Genomic DNA, 20,917 nt, shown 5'->3' with positions numbered 1-20,917 from the left:
GAAAAAAAAAATCACATCATCAATAGCAATGCTATTCATATTTAAGTAGCCTGAAAAACAATTCTTCATCCGACTATATTTGTGGCTGTTATATTTGTAGGCATTCTATATAGAACTGCAAGCATATGACTGCTATAGTCACATTCTAATTCCAGTACAGTGCTCAACCATTTACATACCCTTTGGTTAGAAGTCCTGTGGTTTTTCTGGTCTGTAATCTCTTTCATTGCAATGAGAGAAAAACAAAACAAAACAAAAAAAACCTATCACACATCACTGGTGGTTTTATTTAGAACGGAAGGATGATAAGGCAAATGCCATAAAAAAAACTCTAGTGAATCTGGATAAAATATATATAAAAGTACCTTATACTATTATTTTAACTTTTCTCTGTTTAAAATTACATCAAAAATAAAAGTTAACCCCAAATTGGATGTTCTAAAGACATTATATAACTCATACTTTGACTAAATTCACTTAGCCTTCTTTCTATTCCCCAGCATCTGATTAATGACTGCTTTATTTCAAACAACCATCTCCAAAACAAAGCTTCAGCAAAAAATTAAGGATTATTCACACATTTTAGATGGATTTTTATCATTTGTTTTCCTTCCAGTACATGAATTTTAAGATGCCCTAAGTAGTAGGGGGGGTGGGGGGGGGGGAGACAATGTTATGTAAGTATATCCTATATAATAACGAACTAATATGCTAATTAGACCAAACAGCAGAACGACCTTCTGAACGACTGTTGGGATGACCTTCCAGACGAAGCAGGGGCTGCGAGGGCCAGCCCAGGCTGTGAGGGGCTACGAGGACCTGCCAAGGCTCCGAGGGGCTGTGAGGGCCGGCCAAGGCTCTCAATAACAGCTCAAGTCTTAACAATAACTTAACATCATTAACAATTTAACGAAGCAATCTAGAAAGCCACTGTCTAGAGGTATTCTTGAGTCTCTTCCACTGCTTACCCCAACTTGGTCTGTTAGTGATATTCACAGTTTGATTCTCCTCCCTTCAACAGGTGGAGCCTGATTTCCCTTTCCTTGCGCTTAGCAACTTCCACCACAAAGCCTGGCAGAAATGACAATGTGTGACTATGTCATAAAAGGCATTGTGACTTTCCTATCATGGGTCATCAGCATTGGAGGAAGCTATAGTAGTTACCATGTCATAAAGGATTCTCAAGATGCTCTTTAAAGAGGTCCACTTGGCAAAGAAGTGAGGCATTTACTCAAAGCCTTATAAGGGAGTCATTTTAAAAGTGAATCCTTCAGCCCCAATCAAGCCTTCATAGGACTGACTGCACCCTAGCTGACAGTCTGGGAGCAACTTCCTAGGAGATCCTAAGCCAGAATCACACTGCTAAGCTGCTTTCAAATTTTGACCCAAAGAAATGATAAAAATAATAAATGTTTACTGTTTCAAGTCACAAAGTTTTGGGGTTGTTACACAGCAATAACTAACTAATGCAATAAAGTAAACCAAATTCCCTTTCATGGCAGCTGGGTAGCTATTCTAACAGTTTTTTTTTGGTGGGATCTTTAGGGCTTTCAATATATAAGATTATACCACCTGCAAACAGACAATTTTGCTTATTTCTTTTGGATTTGGATATGTTTTATGTTTTTCTTGCCTGACTCCTCTGCTAGGATTTCTAGTACTATGTTGAATAGGAATGGTGAGAGTGCACATCCGTCTTCTTCCTAATTTTACTGGAAAAGCTTTCAACCTTTCACCATTATGATGCTAGCTTGCATATATAGATGGCCTTTATTATGTTGAAGCATATTCCTTCTATACATAATTTGTTGAGAATTTTTATCATGAAAGAATGTTTTTTTGTTAAATGCTTTTTCTATTGAGATTACTTTAATTTTTATTTCACATTCTATTAATGTGATGTATCACACTTACTGATTTGCATATGTTGAACCATCTTTGCATCCAGGGATGAATCCTACTTGATCATAATGTATGATCCTTTTAATGTGCTGTTGAATTTGGTTTGTTAGTATTTTATTGAGAAATTTTATATCCATACTCATCAGGAATATTGGCCTGTAGCTTTACTGTAGTGTCCTTATCTGGTTTTGATATCCAGGAGTTGAACGCACACTTTAGAAAAGAAATTCAACATGGCCAACAAGAAAATGAAAGAAGGAATGCTGAAAAATTCACAAATCAAGAATCTCCAAACTAAAGGGAGTCCATGCCTAAAATACTTCACTGATGAATTCTATCAAGTATTTAAGAACTGGCACCAATGTTTTCCAAACCGATCCAAAATATAGAAGAGGAGGAAACACTTAATTCAATCTATAAAAAGCCAGCATTTATCTTCATACCAAAGCTAAAGGCATCACAGAAAAGCTAGATCAGTACCCCTTATGAATATAAATGCAAAAATCATCAACAAAATACCCGCAAACTGAATCTTTGTTAAGAGAACTACACACCAGGACAAAGTGGGGCTTATCACAGGAATATCTGGGTGGTTCAACGTATGAAGAAAAGTCAAATAATGTAATACATCACATTAACAATAAAAGCAAAATGTGACATGTTCATCTTGATTGATGCAGAAAAAAAAAACAGTGACAAAATCCAACACTCTTTCATGATTAAAAAAACCCCAACAATCGAGGAATAGAAGGGATCTTCCTTGGCATGATAAAAGGGCACCACAGCTAATACACTTCAGTGGTGAAAGACTGAAAGCTTTCCACATAAAATCTGGAGAAAAACAACCAGGTCTACTCTCACCATTTCTATTCAACACTGTACTAGAAGTTCTAGCTAGAACAATTAGGCAAGAAGGAAATTAAAGGCATCCAAATTGAAAGCAAAATAGCTCTATTTGCAGAACACATGATATTACGTGGACAATATCCCAATGAATTAGCAAAAACAGAGATTCTGAGATGTCAGCAGCATGGCAGCACGAGAAGACCTTCAGGTCTTTACCCTTGAAGTTGGATGGCTATAATTCAATAAAAGATTTTCTGCTCAACACACAAACACGTTTGAGAGATATATGCATTAAGACATCTGAAGGTGGGAATGAACAGGGCAACAGGATGGGGAAAGGACAGAGACAAGAGCCATAGATGCATTCCAGAGTTCTCTGCTGCCCCAGAAGATGCAATAGCAGTGAACACTAGAGGTGCAACCCCCACTGGGTAAACCAGAGGGGCAGAGGCAGCAATCAGGCCTGGGCAGTTGGCACACATTGAGGCTGAGCCCAGGGTCAGGGGCAGAGAAGTACTGCAAAGGGTGGCAGCATTCTACCACCTATCATTACTGGTCAAAGAAATCTGCAGTCCTGGGAATTATCTATCATATTCTCCTGTGGCTCCCTGGCAGTAAAATCCTCACTTGAAAGACTGTAAAAAGGCAGAAAAAAACTTTCCAGCGTTATGTAGTCTGTTCTCATTGCAGCTAAACCCACTAGAAAGAACGTAACTGCAGATATGCAAAACCTCCCCCACCACACATACCTTCCCTAACCCATTGAGGTAGAGCATGGTAGAGGCAGCTGGGCCAACTCAGATGGAGTGGCTCTGCAGGTGCTTCTGGCTACAGGAAGGCAGCACAGGGAACACACAGGTCGCGTAACCCATAGCCTGCCACTTCCCACCACGGAGGTGGTACTCTGAGACTGAGGAGATCGGGTCGTAAAGAGGACATCCACCTTCTTGAGATTTTTCCTTTTCTTTCTGAACTCCCTTCTTACCTTGGATTGATGGATTAATCTCTGTCTGGATATTTGTGGAAATGAAATAAATATATATATATCTTCTCACCCAAGGATATATTTTACTGATTTTTAGAGAGAGAGGAAGGAGGGAGTGGGAGAGGAAGGTGGGGAGAAATATTGATGTGAGAGAAACATCGATTGGTTGCCTCCAGTACACACCCTCACCGGGGATCAAACCTGCAAACTAGGTATGTTCCCTGACCGGGAATCAAACCCTCAAAATTTTGATGTAAAGGATGACACTCCAACCAACTGAGCCACCAAGCCAGGTCACGAAATATTTTAAGTATTTGACTCTCACTGTTTAGCTGGTTGATAACTAGAGGTCTTCCTTTTGTTTTCCAGTAGGTGGTGGTAAAGCCCTAGTTTTTATTTTCTGTTACCTACACCACAGAGGTTTCCAGGGATCTCTATAGGGCAAAAGATATTTGTAAACAATACTTCCAAGGGGCTATTATCTAAAATACAGTATAAAGAACTCATACAGCCGTGGCTGGGTGGCTCAGTTGGTTGGTGCATCATCCCGTACACCAAAACTTTGAGGGTTTGATTCCTGGTCAGGGCACATACCTAGGTTGCAGGTTTCATCCACCGTCTGGTGCATTCGAGATATTGATGTATTGCTCTTATCTCTCTCTCTCTCTCTCTCTCTCTCTCTCTCTCTAAAAATCAATAAAGTAATATAAAAAATAAATTAAAAGGAAAAGCCGCATGTAAGGAGCTTATAAGTCACCACTCCATCCTAACAACAAGAGCTGAAAAGACTGAATAATGAGTAACACTTTTTGGATCTGTCAGAGAGGGGTGGACGGGGGATATACAGTGGGGCCTTGACTTACGAGTGTCCCGACTAACGAGTTTTTTGAGATACCAGCTGTCTCTCGGCCGATTTTTTGCATTGAGTTGATAGAGTAATTTGAGTTAAGGAGCTCCTTAACAAGCTTGGTCTCGGAACGAATTAAACTCGTAAGTCAAGGCCCCACTGTACCACTCTCTCCAAGACTGAAGATACAGGTGAATACTGGGAGTCACCGCTTACAAGAACAGAGATTTATCAGCTATAACTGTTGTGGGACCTAGTGCAAGGGTAGGAAAACCTGAACTGTAATTGACTAATTGCTGGAAGCTCAGTGCATACAACTTTGATATTTAAAAGTTGTGGGTCCCTCTCACAATATTGTGAGATTTATCATCAGGAACTTGACAAAGATCCACAGTAAATGTTAGAGAAAAATGCTAGAGAAAAATCTCCTTGTACTTTTGGCAGGGGGAGGGGGCAAAGGTATCATTTGAAAGACACCAAAGCACTCTGTCCTGGTCTCAAGAAAACTAATTAAGCAGAGCCTAAATTACTCGGGTATTGTCAGAGCCTAAATGATCTGGGGTAAATGAAATATCCAACCCCAACCCGTTCTAGCCATCCTGACCCACACAATGGGGGAGAAAAAAACTGAGAAATACTTGTGAAGTTCATAGTCCAGGAGCATAGGCTCCTGAAAAGACTGAGACCTAATCATAGGGCTATAGAACATTTCCTCTTCCCCCATACCTTACCACCATATTATAAACAGCCTATTTACTTACAACAATTCCTTTTACACTGTACATCATGTTGGCTATCAAGAAAAACTTACTGTGCATATCAAATGGCAAATAGCACAACCTAAAAAGACAGAGAGCTAGCATCAGAACCTAACATCGCAGAGATGTTGGAATTTTATCAAAAGAGGAATATGAAACAACTATGATGAACATGTTAAGGGTTCTAATGGATAAAGTAGACAGTATACAACAACAGATGGGCAATGTAAGCAGAGTTGGAAATCCCATAAAAGCACCAAAACTAAATGCTAAAGATATCAAAAATACTGTAACAGAAATGAAGAATGCATTTGATGGGATTATCAGTAGACTGAACAAAGAACTGCTGAGTTTGAAGATATCATAACAGAAACTTTAAAAAACTAAAAAGAAAAGAGAACAAAGACTGAAAAAAAAATAGAACAGAATACCCAAGCACTGTGGGAAAACCCCAGAAGGTATAACATACACATTTCAGGAATGCTAGAAGGAAAAGAGAGAAAGGAACGGAAGAAATATTTGAAACAATAATAAGTTAATGTCAGAAACTAAACCACATATCCAGGAAGTTCAGAAGAGTAAGCAGGATAAATGCTCCCAAACAAATGCATATCACTTCAAACTATGGAAAAATAAATAATTTTTAAAAGTCCTAAAAGAAGCCAGAGGTGGGCAAAACACTTTACCTATAAAGAAAGGTAGGAATTACAAACAACTTCTCCTCAGAAACCTTGCAAGCAAAAAGAGAGTGAAGTAAAATATTTAGTGTTGAGGAAAAAAAGAAAACAACTTAGAATTCTATATCTTGTGAAATTATGCTTCAAAAGTGGAGAATTATTTTCTTAGACAAAAATTAAGGAAATTTGTTGCCAGTCAGCCTGCCTTGTAAGAAATGTTAAAAGGAGTGCTTGCGAGAGACATTCAGGTCTACATAAAGAAAGAAAGACCATCAAATAAGGAATAAGTAAAATAAAAACTTTTTTCTTATTCCTAACTGATCTAACAAATAATTTGTTCAAAATAACAATAGCAACAATGTATTTGAATATGTATTAGTTGTAAATGTATACTGCACTCTAGGGCAACCACTAACAAAGTTTTTAAAATATATATATAGCTGATATACTAAAAAAAGAGAAAATAATCCAAATTGCTCAATTAAAATCACAGAAGGCAGATAAAAGTAGGAAGAGCAAAGCAACAGATAGAAAACAGTAATAAATATAACAGATATAACTCTACCTATATAAATAATCACTTTGATGCCAATGGTCTAAATATACCAATTAAAAGATTGATTTGTCAAAATGGCTTTAAAAAAATCAGACTTTACCTACGAGAAACCCACTTTAAATATACTTATATTTAAAAGTAAAAGGGTGGAGAAAAATATTCCCTGTCAACACTAACCAAAAAAACGTGGAAGTTATATTAATTTCAGACGGAACAGACTTCAAAATAAGAAAATTTACCTGACTCTGTCTGAGGAACAGCAGCTGTGTGTGAAGACTCCCCCCACCAGCCAGAGGAGCCACCACAACTGTGAACAGCACCCACCAGAGGAGCTGCTACCAACTGAGGAGCAGCTGCTACCACAACCTCCTGAGGAACAACTGCAGCCCGAGGAACCACTGTCACCCAAGGAGCAGCCACTGAACAACTCAACATCTAGTTATGGCAGTACAATCAAACATGGGTAGACAAAGAAACCCCCAAAGGAAAGAAAAGGAGGACTCGCCAGAAAAGCAGCTAAGTGATACAGAGGCATGCAACATGACAGAAAAAGAATTCAGATTAAGGGTCCTAGAGTGCATAAACCGGATGGAGGAAAAAATCAACAACTTATGCAAGAAGCAAGAAGAAACAGATGAAAAAAATCAATGAATTATGTAAGAACCAAGAAGAAAGGAAGAGTGATATAGCTGCAATAAAAAACACCATGGAAAGTTTCAACAGTAGACTAGGAGAAGCAGAGGACCGAATTAGCGAATTAGAAGACAGAGAAAAAACACACACCCAAACTGAACAGCAATTGGAAAATAAAATTAAAAGACAGAAGGAGAGCCTAAGGGAGCTATGGGACAACATGAAACAAAACAACATACAAATAATAGGGGTGCCAGAACAACAGAAAGAGGAACAAGGGTTAGAAAACCTATTTGAAGAAATAATATCAGAAAACCTCCCAGAGGTGGGGGAGAAAAAAAATCACACAAGCACAGAGAGTCCCAAACAAGGTGAACCCGAAAAGACCCACACCAAGACACATCATAATTACCAAGGCAAATGTTCAGGACAAAGAGAGAATCTTAAAGGCTGCAAGAGAGAGATGGAAAGCTTTATTCAAGGGATCTCCCATTAGATTATCAAATGATTTCTCAACAGAAACACATCAGGCCAGAAAAGAATGGATAGAAATTTACAAAGTGATGCAAAGCAAAGGACTGAATTCAAGAATACTCTATCCAGCAAGGCTATCATTCAAAATTGAAGGGGAAATAAGAAGCTTCACAGACAAATAAAGGCTAAGGGAGTTTATCACCACCAAGCCAGCAATACAAGAAATGCTAAAGGGACTGGTGTAAAAAGAAGAAATAAAAAGCTCAGAAAGAAAACAGCCACACAAAAAAAGAAATGGCTACAAACAAGTACCTTTCAATAATAACTTTGAACATAAACGGACTAAATGCTCCAACCAAAAGACATCGAGTTGCTGAATGGATAAAAACACATGACCCATACATTTGCTGTCTACAAGAGACCCACCTCAGAAGAAGGGACTCACACAGACTGAAAGTGAAGGGATGGAAAAATATCTTTCAGGCAAATGGAAATGAAAAAAAAGCTGGGGTACCAATACTTATATTGGACAAAATAGACCTCAAAGTGAAGGCCATAACAAGAGATAAGGAAGACCACTTCATAATACTAAAGGGATCAATACAACAAGAAGATATAACCCTGACAAACATGTATGCACCCAATGCAGGAGCACGCAAATACATAAAAAAACTGGAAGATATCAAAGGAGAGATTGACAACAATACAATCATAGTAGGGGACTTTAACACATTGTTTGCGGGTAGTTTTTATCGCGCGCTAACAGGTGGCGCGGGCCATTTTTGCTAATTTTTTGCGCAAATGGCAACGTTCAGTAAAATCACGATAACTTTAGTTTACGTATTTATACGTTACCCGCATTCTACTGCTAGTCTATAAAAAACGTCTTAATACGTGTCCCGTGCTCTACTACACTGGTAGAACATATAAATATGTAAAACGTGTAAACACGTTTCCCGCATACAATGTGTTAATACACCACTGACATCACTGGATAAATCCTCTAGACAAACAATCAGCAAAGAAACAGCAATCCTAAATAACTCACTAGATCAGATGGACTTAATTGACATCTTCAGAACACTTCACCCCAAAGCCACGGAATATACATTCTTCTCAAGGGCTCATGGGACAGACTCGAAAATAGACCACATATTGGGTCACAAACAAAGTCTCCCTAAATTCAAGAAGATTGAAATCATACCAAGCATCTTCTCAGACCACGATGGCATAACATTAGAAATAAACTACAATGAAAACAACCCAAAATACTCAAACACTTGGAAGCTGAATAGCATGTTATTAAATACTAGGGGCCCGGTGCATGAAATTCGTGCACTGGGTGGGGGCAGGGGGGGAGTGTCCCTCAGCCCAGCCTGTCCCCTCTCACATACTGGGAGCCCTCAGGCGTTGACCCCCATCACCCTCCAATCACAGGATCGGCCCCTTGCCCAGGCCTGACGCCTCTGACAGAGGCGTCAGGCTTGGACAGGGGACCCCCATCTCCCCCCGATCACTGGCTCTGGCCCCTGCCAAGGCCTGAGGCCTCTGGCCCAGGAATCATGCCTGGGCAGGGGACCCCCATCTCCCTCTGATCGCTTGCTCCACTCCCCGCCCAAGCCTGATGCCTCTGACCCAGGCTTCAGGCCTGGGCAAGGGGACCATCATATCCCCCCAATCCCCGGCTCTGCCCCCCACCCAGGCCTGATGCCTCGGCCAGAGGAGTTGACCCTCATCACCCTCCGATCACCAATCACCGGATCAGCCCCTTGACCAGGCCTGAGGCCTCCGGCAGAGGTGTCAGGCCTGGGCAGGGGACCCCCAGCTCCCCGCGGTTGCAGGCTCCGCCCCTGCCCAGGCCTAACGCCTGCCTCTGGCCTAGGTGTCCGGCCCGGACAGCGGGGACCTGCAATGGCAGCGGGGGGCGCCACGATCGCGCGGGCTCCGCCCCTGCCCCTGCAGGACGCTTCTGGCTGAGGCGTCCGGCCCAGGCAGCGGGGACCCACAGCTTCAGTGGCCCCGCGATCGTGGGCTTCGCTTTAGGCCCAGGCAAGGGACCCCTAGCTCCTGGGACTGCCAGCTTCGACCATGCCCAGCTCCCATCGCTGGCTCCACCCCTACTTCCTGCTATCACTGGCCAGGGTGGAAAAGGCACCTGATTCTCCGATCATGGCTGGGGGGCACCCCAGCTCTTAGCTCCCCCCTGGGTTTCCGATCACTGTCAGTGGCAGGGGGCTTCTTCCTGCTTTCCCTTTCGCCTCCCTGCATTGTGCCTACAAATGCAAATTAACCGCCATCTTGTTAGCAGTTAACTGCCAATCTTAGTTGGAAGTTAATTTGCATATAGCCCTGATTAGCCAATGAAAAGGGTAGCGTCGTACGCCAATTACCATTTTTTCTCTTTTATTAGTGTAGATAGATTGGGTTACCAATGAAATCAAAGAAGAAATTAAAAACATCCTGGAAACTAATGACAATGAAAACACAATAATCCAAAACCTACGGGACACAATGAAAGCAATCCTGAGAGGGAAGTTTATAGCTCACTAAGAAGCAAAGAAAGAGGACCCAAATAAACAAAATCAGAAATGATAGAGGCGAAATAACAACAGACCCCACAGAAATACAAATGATTGTTAAACAATACTATGGACAACTCTACTCGAACAAATTAGACAACCTGGAGAAAATGGACATATTCCTAGAAAAATACAACATTCCAAAACTTAATCAGGAAGAATCTAAAAATCTCAACAGGCCAATAACTATGGAAGAAATTGAAGCAGTCATCAAAAAGCTTCCAGCAAACAAAAGCCCAGGACCAGACGGCTTTACAGGGGAGTTTTACCAAACATTCAAGGAAGAACTAAAACCTATCCTCCTCAGACTACTACAAAAAATCCAAGAGGAAGGAACACTTCCCAGCTCATTCTATGAAGCCAGCATCACCCTAATACCAAAACCAGGTAAAGACAACACAATGAAAGAGAATTACAAGCCAATATCCCTCATGAACATAGATGCCAAAATCCTCAACAAAATCTTAGCAAATCAGATCCAGCAGTACATCAGAAAGATCATACACCATGACCAAGTTGGATTTATCCCAGGGATGCAAGGGTGGTACAATATCCGAAAATCAATAAACGTGATACATCACATAAACAAATTGAAAGAAAAAAACCACATAGTCATATCAATTGATGCAGAAAAAGCATTTGACAAAAGCCAACAACTATTTTTGATAAAAACTCTCAGCAAGGTGGGAATAGAAGGATCATACCTCAACATAATAAAAGCCATATATGACAAACCCACAGCCAACATCATACTCAATGGACAAAAACTAACACCATTTCCACTAAGAACAGGAACAAGACAGGGATGCCCACTCTCACCACTCCTGTTCGATATAGTACTGGAAGTATTAGCCATTGCGACTAGACAAGAAGAAATAAAAGGCATCCAAATTGGAAAAGAAGAAGTTCAACTGTCCTTATTCACAGATGACATGATATTGTACATAAAAAACCCTAAAGACTCCATCAAAAACTATCAGACTTAATAAATGAATTTGGCAATGTAGCAGGATACAAAATTAACGCCAAGAAATCTATGGCATTTCTATACAACAATAGTGAACTTACAGAAAGAGAGACTAAAAAAACAATCCCATTTACCATCGCACCAAAAAAATTAAGCTACCTAGGAATAAACTTAACTAAGGAGGTAAAAGACCTCTACTCAGAAAACTACAGGGCGTTGAAAAAAGAGATAGAGAAAGACCTAAACAGATGGAAGAACTTACCATGTTCTTGGATTGGTAGAATCAACATCATTAAAATGTCCATACTACCCAAAGCAATCTATAAATTCAACACACTTCCCATTAAAATACCAACGACATATTTCACAGGCCTAGAACGAACTCTCCAAAAATTCATCTGGAATAAAAAAAGACCCCGAATAGCTGCAGCGAATCTGAAAAAGAACAAAGTAGGTGGGATCTCGATACCAGATATCAAGCTGTATTACAAAGCCACTGTTCTCAAAACTGCCTGGTATTGGCAGAAGAACAGACATATAGATCAATGGAATAGAATAGAGAGCCCAGAAATCGGCCTGAACCAATATGCTCAATTAATATTTGACAAAGGAGGCAAGAACATACAATGGAGTCAAGATAGTCTCTTCAATAAATAGTGTTGGGACAATTGCACGGATACATGCAAGAAAATGAAACTAGACCACCAACTTACTCCATACACAAAAATAAACTCAAAATGGATAAAGGACTTAAATGTACGACGGGAAACCATAAAAATACTAGAAGATTCCAAAGGCAACAAAATCTCAGACATATGCCGAAGCAATTTCTTCACCGACACAGCTCCTAGGACATTGGAAACTAAAGAGAAACTAAACAAATGGGACTATATCAAAATAAAAGGCTGCTGCACAGCAAAAGAAACCATCAACAAAACAACAAGAAAGCCCACTGTGTGGGAAAACATATTTGCCAATGTTATATCTGATAAGGGCCTAATCTCCAAAATTTATAGGGAACTCAAACAACTTAACAAAAGGAAGATAAACAATCCAATCAAAAAATGGGCAAAGGACCTAAATAGACACCTTTCAAAAGAGGACATTCAGAAAGCCAAGAGACATATGAAAACATGCTCAAAGTCACTAATCATCTGAGAGATGCAAATCAAAACAACAATGAGGTACCATCTCACACCTGTCAGACTGGCTATCATCAACAAATCCACAAACGACAAGTGCTGGAGAGGATGAGGAGAAAAAGGAACACTCATGCACTGCTGGTGGGAATGCAGACTGGTGCAGCCACTATGGAAGACAGTATGGAGTTTCCTCAAAAAACTAAAAATGGAACTCCCATTTGACCCTGTGGTCTCACTTCTAGGAATATATCCCAAGAAACCAGAAACACCAATCAGAAAGGATATATGCACCCCTATGTTCACAGCAGCACAATTTACCATAGCTAAGATCTGGAAACAGCCTAAGTGCCCATCAGTAGGATGAATGGATTAGAAAACTGTGGTACATCTACATGATGGAATACTATGCTGCTGTAAAAAAGAAGGAACTCTTACCATTTGCAACGGCATGGATGGAACTCGAGAGCATTATGCTAAGTGAAATAAGCCAATCAATGAAGGGAAAACACCACATGATCTCACTCACTCACGGATAATAAAGACCATTATAAACTTATGAACAAAAATAGATACAGAGGCAGAGCTGCCTCAAACAGACTGTCAAACTACAGCGGGAAAGCCAGGAAGGGTTGAGGGGCGGGGGGGTAAGAGATCAACCGAAGGACTTGTATGCATGCATATAAGCATAACCAATGGACATAAGACACTGGGGGGGTAGGGGAGGCCAGGGGATTGTTAAGGGCGGGAAAAAAAGGAGACATGTAATATTCTTTGTAATACTTTACTAAAACAATTAAAAAAAAAGAGAAAATTTATCTGAGATAAGGGCATACATAATGATAAAAAGATTAATACTGCAAGAAAGTGTAAAAATACTTAACAAGTATGTGGCTAACAACAGTGTTAAGCTATGTGAGGCAAAACTAGAATTGCAAAGAGAAACGGATGAATCTACTACCATATTTGGATACTTCAACCCTCTCCATTAGAAATGGATAGATCCAACAGGCAAAGAAATCAGTAAGGACATAATCAATCAATCAACTGGATATAATGGACAACTTTATCCAACATTCTTCTTAAGCTTGTTCTACATTCTGGGCCATAAAACAGACCATAACAACTTTAAAAGAATAGAAATCATATAATGTCTGCTGTCATACCTCAATGAAATTAAACTAGAAATCAGTACTAGACCACCAACTTACACCATACACAAACATAAACTCAAAATGGACAAAGGACTTACACATACGGTAAGACAGGAAGCCATAAAAATATTAGAGGAATCCACAGGCAGCAAAATCTGAAGACATATACTGAAGCAATATCTTCACTGATACAGCTCCTAGGGCAGTGGAAACTAAAAAGAAAATAAACAAATGGGACTACATCAAAATAAAAAGCTTCTGCACAGCAAAAGAAACCATCAACAAAACAACAAGAAAGCCCACTGCATGGGAGAACGTATTTGCCAATGTTATCACCAATAAGGATTTAATCTCCAACATTTACAGGGAACTCATACAACTTAACAAAAGGAAGATAAACAACCCAATAAAAAAATAAGCAACGGACCTAAATAGATACTTTTCGAAAGAGGACATAAGGAAGGCCAAGAGACATATGAAAATATGCTCAATGTCACTAATCATCCGAGAGATGCAAATCAAAACAAGAATGAGGTACCATCTCACACCTGTCAGAATGGCTATCATCAACAAATGACAAGTGCTGGAGAGGATGTAGAGATAAAGGAACCCTTGTGCACTGCTGGTGGGAATGCAGACTGGTGCAGCCACTGTGTAGAACAGTACAGAGTTTCTTCAAAAAAGTAAAAATGGAACTCCCATTTGACCCAGTGATCCCACTTCTAGGAATATATCCCAAGAAACTAGAAACACCAATCAGAAAGGATATATGCACCCATATGTTCATAGCAGCACAATTCACCATAGCTAAGATTTGGAAACAGCCTAAGTGCCCATCAGTAGATGAATGGATTAGAAAACTGTGGTACATCTACACGATGGAACACTACACTGCAGTAAAAAAGAAGGAATTCTTACCATTTGCAACAGCATGGATGGAACTGGAGAGCATTATGCTAAGCGAAATAAGCCAGTCGGAGAAAGATAAATATCACATGATCTCACTCATTTGTGGAATATAATGAACAACATAAACTGATGAACAAAAACAGATTCAGAGACAGAGGAGGATCGATCAGACCATCAAACCACAGAGGGAAGATAGGGGAGGGTGGGGTTAAGGGGGAGAGACCAACCAAAGGACTTGTATGCATGCATATAAGCATAACCAATGGACAAAGACACCAGGGAGGTGAGAGCATGAGTGGGGGTGAAGGGGGGGGGGGCAATGGAGGGGGTAAGGACACATATGTAATACCTTAATCAATAAAGAAAAACAAACAAAAAACCAACTAGAAATCAGTAACATAAAAATAACCGAAAAATCCCAAAACACATGGAGATTAAACAACACAGTTAAATAACACAAGGGTCAAAAAAGAAATCTCAAGAGAAAATACAAAGTATTTGGAACTAAATGAAAACACAAAATATCAAACTTTGGGGGAGGCTGTGAAAGCAATGCTCAGAGGCAAATATACAGCACTGAATGCATATATTAAAAAAGATCCAACTATATTATATTCTGAAAAGGGCAAAACAATGAAGACAGTAAAAAGATCAGTGGTTGCCTGGGGGGTGGGATGAATAGGTGGAGCACAGAGGAATTTCAGACCAGTGAAAATACTCTGTATGATATCATAATGATGGATATGTCATTACATATTTTTATCCAAACCCAATGAATGTACAACACCCAAGAGTGAACAGAAATTTAAACTATGGACTTTGAGTGATTATCATGTCAATGCAGGTTCATCAATTTTAACAAATGTACCACTCTAGTGGGAGATATTGACAATGAGAGAGTCTATGCATGTGTGGGCAGAGGGTACATGGGAAATCTCTATTATAATCCCCACAATTTTTCTGTGAACCTAAAATTGCTCATTAAAAAAGTCTTAATAAAAAAATGTAATAAAGTTACTACAAGTTTATATTGAGTTACTTTACAACTAGTTCTCAGGAAACATGTTTCCCGCCTTCTTCCTCTTCGTATTGGCTCCCTATGCCTCTTTTTAATGTTTCTTCTTGATTCCATTGTCATAGCACATGAAAAGTTTTCTAGTTTGGCTCCCAATAGTTGTCTGGTATTCCAATTCCAAATTCAAGAGAAATAATGTGAATAGCCTAGCCCACATCAGCTATTCAGCTCTGATTTAAATACCTGGTACCACTTTGGCTGGAGATGGTATGTGGCATGGAAGCATCCTTAGACTAACCCAGCTGTGGGCAAACTACGGCCCGCGGGCCGGATCTGGCCCGTTTGAAATGAAAAAAACTAAACTAAAAAAAAAAAAAAAAAAAAAAAAGACCGTACCCTTTTATGTAATGATGTTTACTTTGAATTTATATTAGTTCACACAAACACTCCATCCATGCTTTTGTTCCGGCCCTCCGGTCCAGTTTAAGAACCCATTGTGGCCCTGAGTCAAAAAATTTGCCCACCCCTGGACTAATCCCTCTACCCAATGGTCCTTAGAATGATGTCCCTGCATTGTCAGACAGGTTTTTTTAAAAAAGGTTGAGGGCAAGGTCAGGTAACAATCTTAAATGTTCAAACGGGGGTGAGGGGTGGGGGTGGGGGGCAAATATGTTTTCAATTCCTCAATATTTTCTTAATTTAGAATTGATGCAAAAATGAATTCATGTACAAATAAGGCTAACTTTCTATTATAAAGTTAATTTTTAAATTACACTTAACTCATTCCTATAGTTAAAACAAAATTGTACTAGATGGAAATTAAATGCCAAAAGAAAATTTTTAAGTTACTAAATATCTTGGTGCATCAGTTTTTTTTTCATCTTAATATGGAAATAATAAAATGGCTATAAGGATTAGTGTGAAAATATGTATAAAGCAAATATTGCTCTTAATTTTTTCCCACTTGATAGGTCTTCTGAGCCAATGATTTCAGTACTTATTTTTCCATATTTGTCGAATTTACAAACCATATATGACTAAAATCTCTCTACTAAACTACACAAAATTCTATTCTTTCAGAATTAACATGATACAATATGTTAGCACTCATTGAATATACAGTTTCAGAGAATAAGGACTCACTGTTCTGTATTAAGAATTTGCAGGTAAAAAGACAAACAGGACAAGAGCTCAGAATCAATGCATACAACTAAAATCCAAGGTGGAAGAAGCACTCTGCCTAGGCTAGGGGAATCTAGGTAGATATTTGAAAATTTTAAGGGGAAATAAAAAAAGGTCAATGGATAAGTATGCATAAAAATGATAGAGAATAGATTTGAAGAACTGTAGTATGGATAAAACGTCACAGGTTGGAAAAAGGTGGTGGGATATTATGAAGATGATGCTTGAAAACAGAGGCTGGAACCCTAAGAAATTTGAATTTTATATGGTAGGCAATGGGAAGCTAGCAGAGATTTTTATGGAGCAACATTTGTAAGGACAGACTGCAGAAAGGGGCAGGAAGCATTACTTTTTTAAAAAGGCATAGCCCTGGCCAATGTGGCTCACTGATTATAGAGTGTGGGCCTGCACAGTGAAGGGTTGCCTGAGTTCAATTTCTGGGCAAGGGCACCTACCTGGGTTGCAAGTTCAAGCCCTGCCCCAGAGGGGGCCTGTGCAGGAGGCAATCAATGGATGTGCCTCTCACATTCATGATTCTCATTCTCATTCTCTCATTCTCTCTCCCCCCCCCCCCCCCCCCGCCCTCTTCCACTCTCAAAAAGACTAGTACATTTGATCTCACTGATACGTGGAATCTAATGAACAAAATGAACTAACGAGCAAAATAGAGACAGACCCACAGAAAGCAGGCTGACAGCTGGGGGTCAGGGGGAATTGGGGAGCTAGGTGGTGGTGGTGGTGGTGGTCGTGGTGGTGGTGGTGGTGGTGGTGGGATTCAGAAAAAAAAAAAGAGAAAAAAACTCACAAACAACAGTGTAGTGATTGCTAAGGGGAGGTGGGCGAAGGGAAGGTGAAGGAGGTATAGGGGGTATAAATGGTGATGGCGGGATATCTGGCTTGGGGTTGTGAACATACAATACAATGTACATATGATGTGCTATGGAACTGTGCACCTGAAACCTGTATAATTGTTCACCAATGTCACCCAAATAAATTCAATAAAAAGGAAAAAAATAAAAAGGCATAAACTTTCTAATTAAATCTGGTTTCTGACCCCAGTTCAAACATTTGATTAGTTGTGTGAGAATAAATTACTGAGCCCCTCTTAGCTTCAGTTTTATCTGAAAGTAGTACATATAGCAGTGCTATCTGTGAAGATTGAGATAATGAATGTAATGTGGTTTGTACAATGCTTAGTAACTCAATAAGAGATATATGTAACATTTACTATGTGCCACACATTGTTCTACAATGTGTATATGTATTAACTCATTTGAGTCTCACAATATTTCTACAAGGCAGATATTGTTATACACAGCTGAGGGAATCAAAGCACAGAAAGGTTAAATGGCTTTCTTCGTCACAAAGCTACCAGTGGTAGACATGGGACTAACTCCAGTTCCATGCCCTTAATCAATATATTATAAAGCCTCTTTAGTAAAGATCATGTCAGAGTTTTTGAAGCTCTGGTCAAATTCTCTCTGGTTAAATTATAATAAATAAATACAGATTCCTTGACCCCATCCTCCAGACCTACTCTGATGAAGCCAAGTAATCAGCATTTATTAATCCTCATCAGAGGATATTTTTTCCATTGATTTTTTTTTAAGAGAGTGGAAGGGGAAGTGAAGAAGAAGGGGAGGGAGGGAAGGAAAGAGGGAGGAAGGAAGGAAGGGAGGGAGGGAGGGAGGGAGGGAGAGGGAGAGGGAGAGGGAGAGGGAGAGAGAGAAAGAGAAAGAGAGAGAGAGAGAGAAGCATCTCATGTGATTGGTTGCCTCGCGCCCAGGCCATGCAGCGCTGGAGATGGAGTTTGTCCTTGACTGGAATCTGAACCCATGACCCCTCAGTCCCTGGGCTGACACTCTAACCACTGAGCACTGACTAGTGCTAGAATCATCATCATAATAAAAGGTAATATGCAAATGGTCATCATGCCATCATGCTGTAATGCCAATCAGCAGGGACCTGAGGCTGCTGGCGTTGGGCCGGGGCGGGGAACCTGAGGCCCCTGAGGCCGCACCCCCCGACCCCAGTGCCATGACGTGAGGCTATGTCCCCTGCCCGCTGGACTTGATGGGGCTGGGGCCGGCCAGGTCTTGGTGTCGCCCAATGGGGGTGGGGCCGGCTGGACACTTCTATTATAGAGAAAGGGAAAACAGCAATATTAATATATTTCCTCTAATTAATTCCCTTTTAATGTGCACAAATTTTGTGCACCAGGCCACTAGTTATTTAATAAATCCTTCAAGGTAATGTGTATGCAATAAAATTTGGAACTCACTCATTTAGGGAGACAGAGCAAAAAATCAATGAAAAGAATCCAGATAAGGAAAAGATACATTAAAACGTAGACACTAATGTTTTAAAAAAAAATTACCATGTGCTGGTAGCTTACACAAAATGAGAATAGCTCATGGGAAAGTATAGCGAATGTCTTTGCTGTAGTCTTACACAAAATGTTTAAATTTCAACGATCATAAATACTTAACATTTAAACCTATTTTACCCCCAGCTAATGATGAACCAAAAATTCATTAGCAGGGAGGGGAGAGTGGGAGTGGCCAACACTAGATGAAGGAATGTCTATTCTGAATAATGCAAAGTCCTACTTTGTAAGAACTACTTATACACTTATGTAGTATGATGCCCTGGTGTTAAAAATCTTAAAAGGAACAGAAAATACCTGTTCCTATAAAGCAAGGCAAAATTAGTCTGAGAGTTTTCAATGAGGCAAGATACAAAATGTCCACACACTTTTGTAAAGCACTCATTTAGTGTCCACTTGAGCGAAAGCCAATCCATACAGCACTCACTCACGACATACATTTAAACTATTCCAGAAGGCAAGACTTTGCTACGGGGGGCTAGACAGAGTTTGCTATTTTAGGTAGTTCGTCATTACAAATAAATAAAACAAAAAAACACCAAAAGAAAAACAAAGCAAAACAAAGAAAACCCCATGCTGAAAACAGGAGTATTTCCAACGTGACTCCACAATACCCCAGCTGGCCAATGAACAGAGGGGGTTGGAGGTATGTCTGTGGCACCAACTAAACCTCACCCCTATTGTTAGCAATCGAATGGGACCCTTGTGAACGCTGCTCTTCGTAGAGCCGGTTTAAATGGGCAAGAGTCTCGGGTTGCTGCGGTACAAGAAAAATGCCAGGCGTGGAAGAAAAACATCCGGTTTTAAACACAAAGGCTGCTCAGATTTCAGTTTAAATCCCTACCGGGCATTCCACAGCCTGTCACTTCCCCGCGGAGCCGAAGAACAGCCTGCTGCGGCCGCGCCCCTCGGGAAGAACCCGGAGCTCCGCCGCGCACCTCCGCATTCCAAACCTGTGCCAACCTTCCATCTTCGATAAAGGAGGGTTCTCCTACCTGTGGCAACGCGTTCGCAATCGGCTACAGCTACTGTCGAAGCTTCAGCACGCGAGCCGAATGGGCGAAAATGCTAACCAGCCATGACCAGCAGGTCAGAGATTAGACAAAAGTCAGAGGTTAAGCGAGGCTCGATACTATCACCATTGCCTCGTAGGCGCCAACCGTCCGGAGCGCCGGCCCGGAAAAGCTCCCCTGCGCCCCGACCTCTCCAAATCCCTACAGGCGGCCCCGCCACCCGAACACCCACAGGCAGCCCGAGGCCCCCGCTCCCCTGCACGCCGGCCGAGCCCTGGAACCCTCCCTTCGTCCCGCTCCCCAGCCGCTCACCACGGCGCGGCCAGACGTTCCAGAAGCGTCGGGCCACTTTTCAGTTCTCGCGCTGCGACAACAGCAACATCCCCATCCAACGGCCTGCAAGATTCAAAATCTCCACTTCCGGCCGCAACCCGGAAGAGGGCCTAGGCCCCGCCCCTCGGGGCGGAACCCGCGGCGGCGCGGAGGTGGCGGCGGCGGCGCGCCCCCCGCGGGCTGCCCTCCCGACTGTGTCCGAGTGCCTTCGGTTTCTTTCGTCCGGCTCCTTGTCTCGGTGCACAGCGAGGTCGGGCGCGGGGTCGGCGTTTCTGCCCGGTGGCTCCCCAGAGGACCCTATTGTTTCTGAAGTTTCATTCCTTTAAGGAATGGAGAGAATAAAAGCAGTGACTTCCCCTCCGTAGACAGCAGTCACAGCAAGAAGGAAAAACACCCTCCCCAGGCTTGGTACGGGGTTTCCCGAGACAGGACTTTTAACCTCGCTCCCTCCCGTGGTTGAGGAAGACTAAAAGCCAAGTGCAGTCATCATCCTTATTTCAGCCGCAAACTGAAAGTAAGTTGTAGGAGCCGAGCTGGTCCCAAATAAAAATTCCCACCATCA

The 20,917-nt window shown here is 41.1% G+C and overlaps 1 protein-coding gene across 2 annotated transcripts in view; it reads right to left on the bottom strand.

Annotated features, from left to right (window-relative positions):
• Positions 1-20,455, bottom strand: part of G2E3 (G2/M-phase specific E3 ubiquitin protein ligase) — a 72,360-nt gene extending 51,905 nt beyond the window's left edge. Inside the window, exon 1 of one of the 2 annotated variants that reach the window (XM_059710015.1) lies at positions 20,335-20,455. The gene's annotated coding sequence lies outside the window, so the exon portion shown is untranslated. Of the gene's footprint in view, positions 1-20,004; positions 20,078-20,334 lie in introns of those variants that run through there. The other variant, XM_059710024.1, reaches the window with a different exon arrangement.
• Positions 20,456-20,917: the final 462 nt, after the last annotated feature.

This window comes from Myotis daubentonii, chromosome 1, assembly GCF_963259705.1.
Source record: "Myotis daubentonii chromosome 1, mMyoDau2.1, whole genome shotgun sequence".
Classification (NCBI taxonomy): domain Eukaryota; kingdom Metazoa; phylum Chordata; class Mammalia; order Chiroptera; family Vespertilionidae; genus Myotis; species Myotis daubentonii.
The sequence above is the reverse complement of the archived record's forward strand: the minus strand, read 5'-3'. Positions and strand labels throughout refer to the sequence as shown.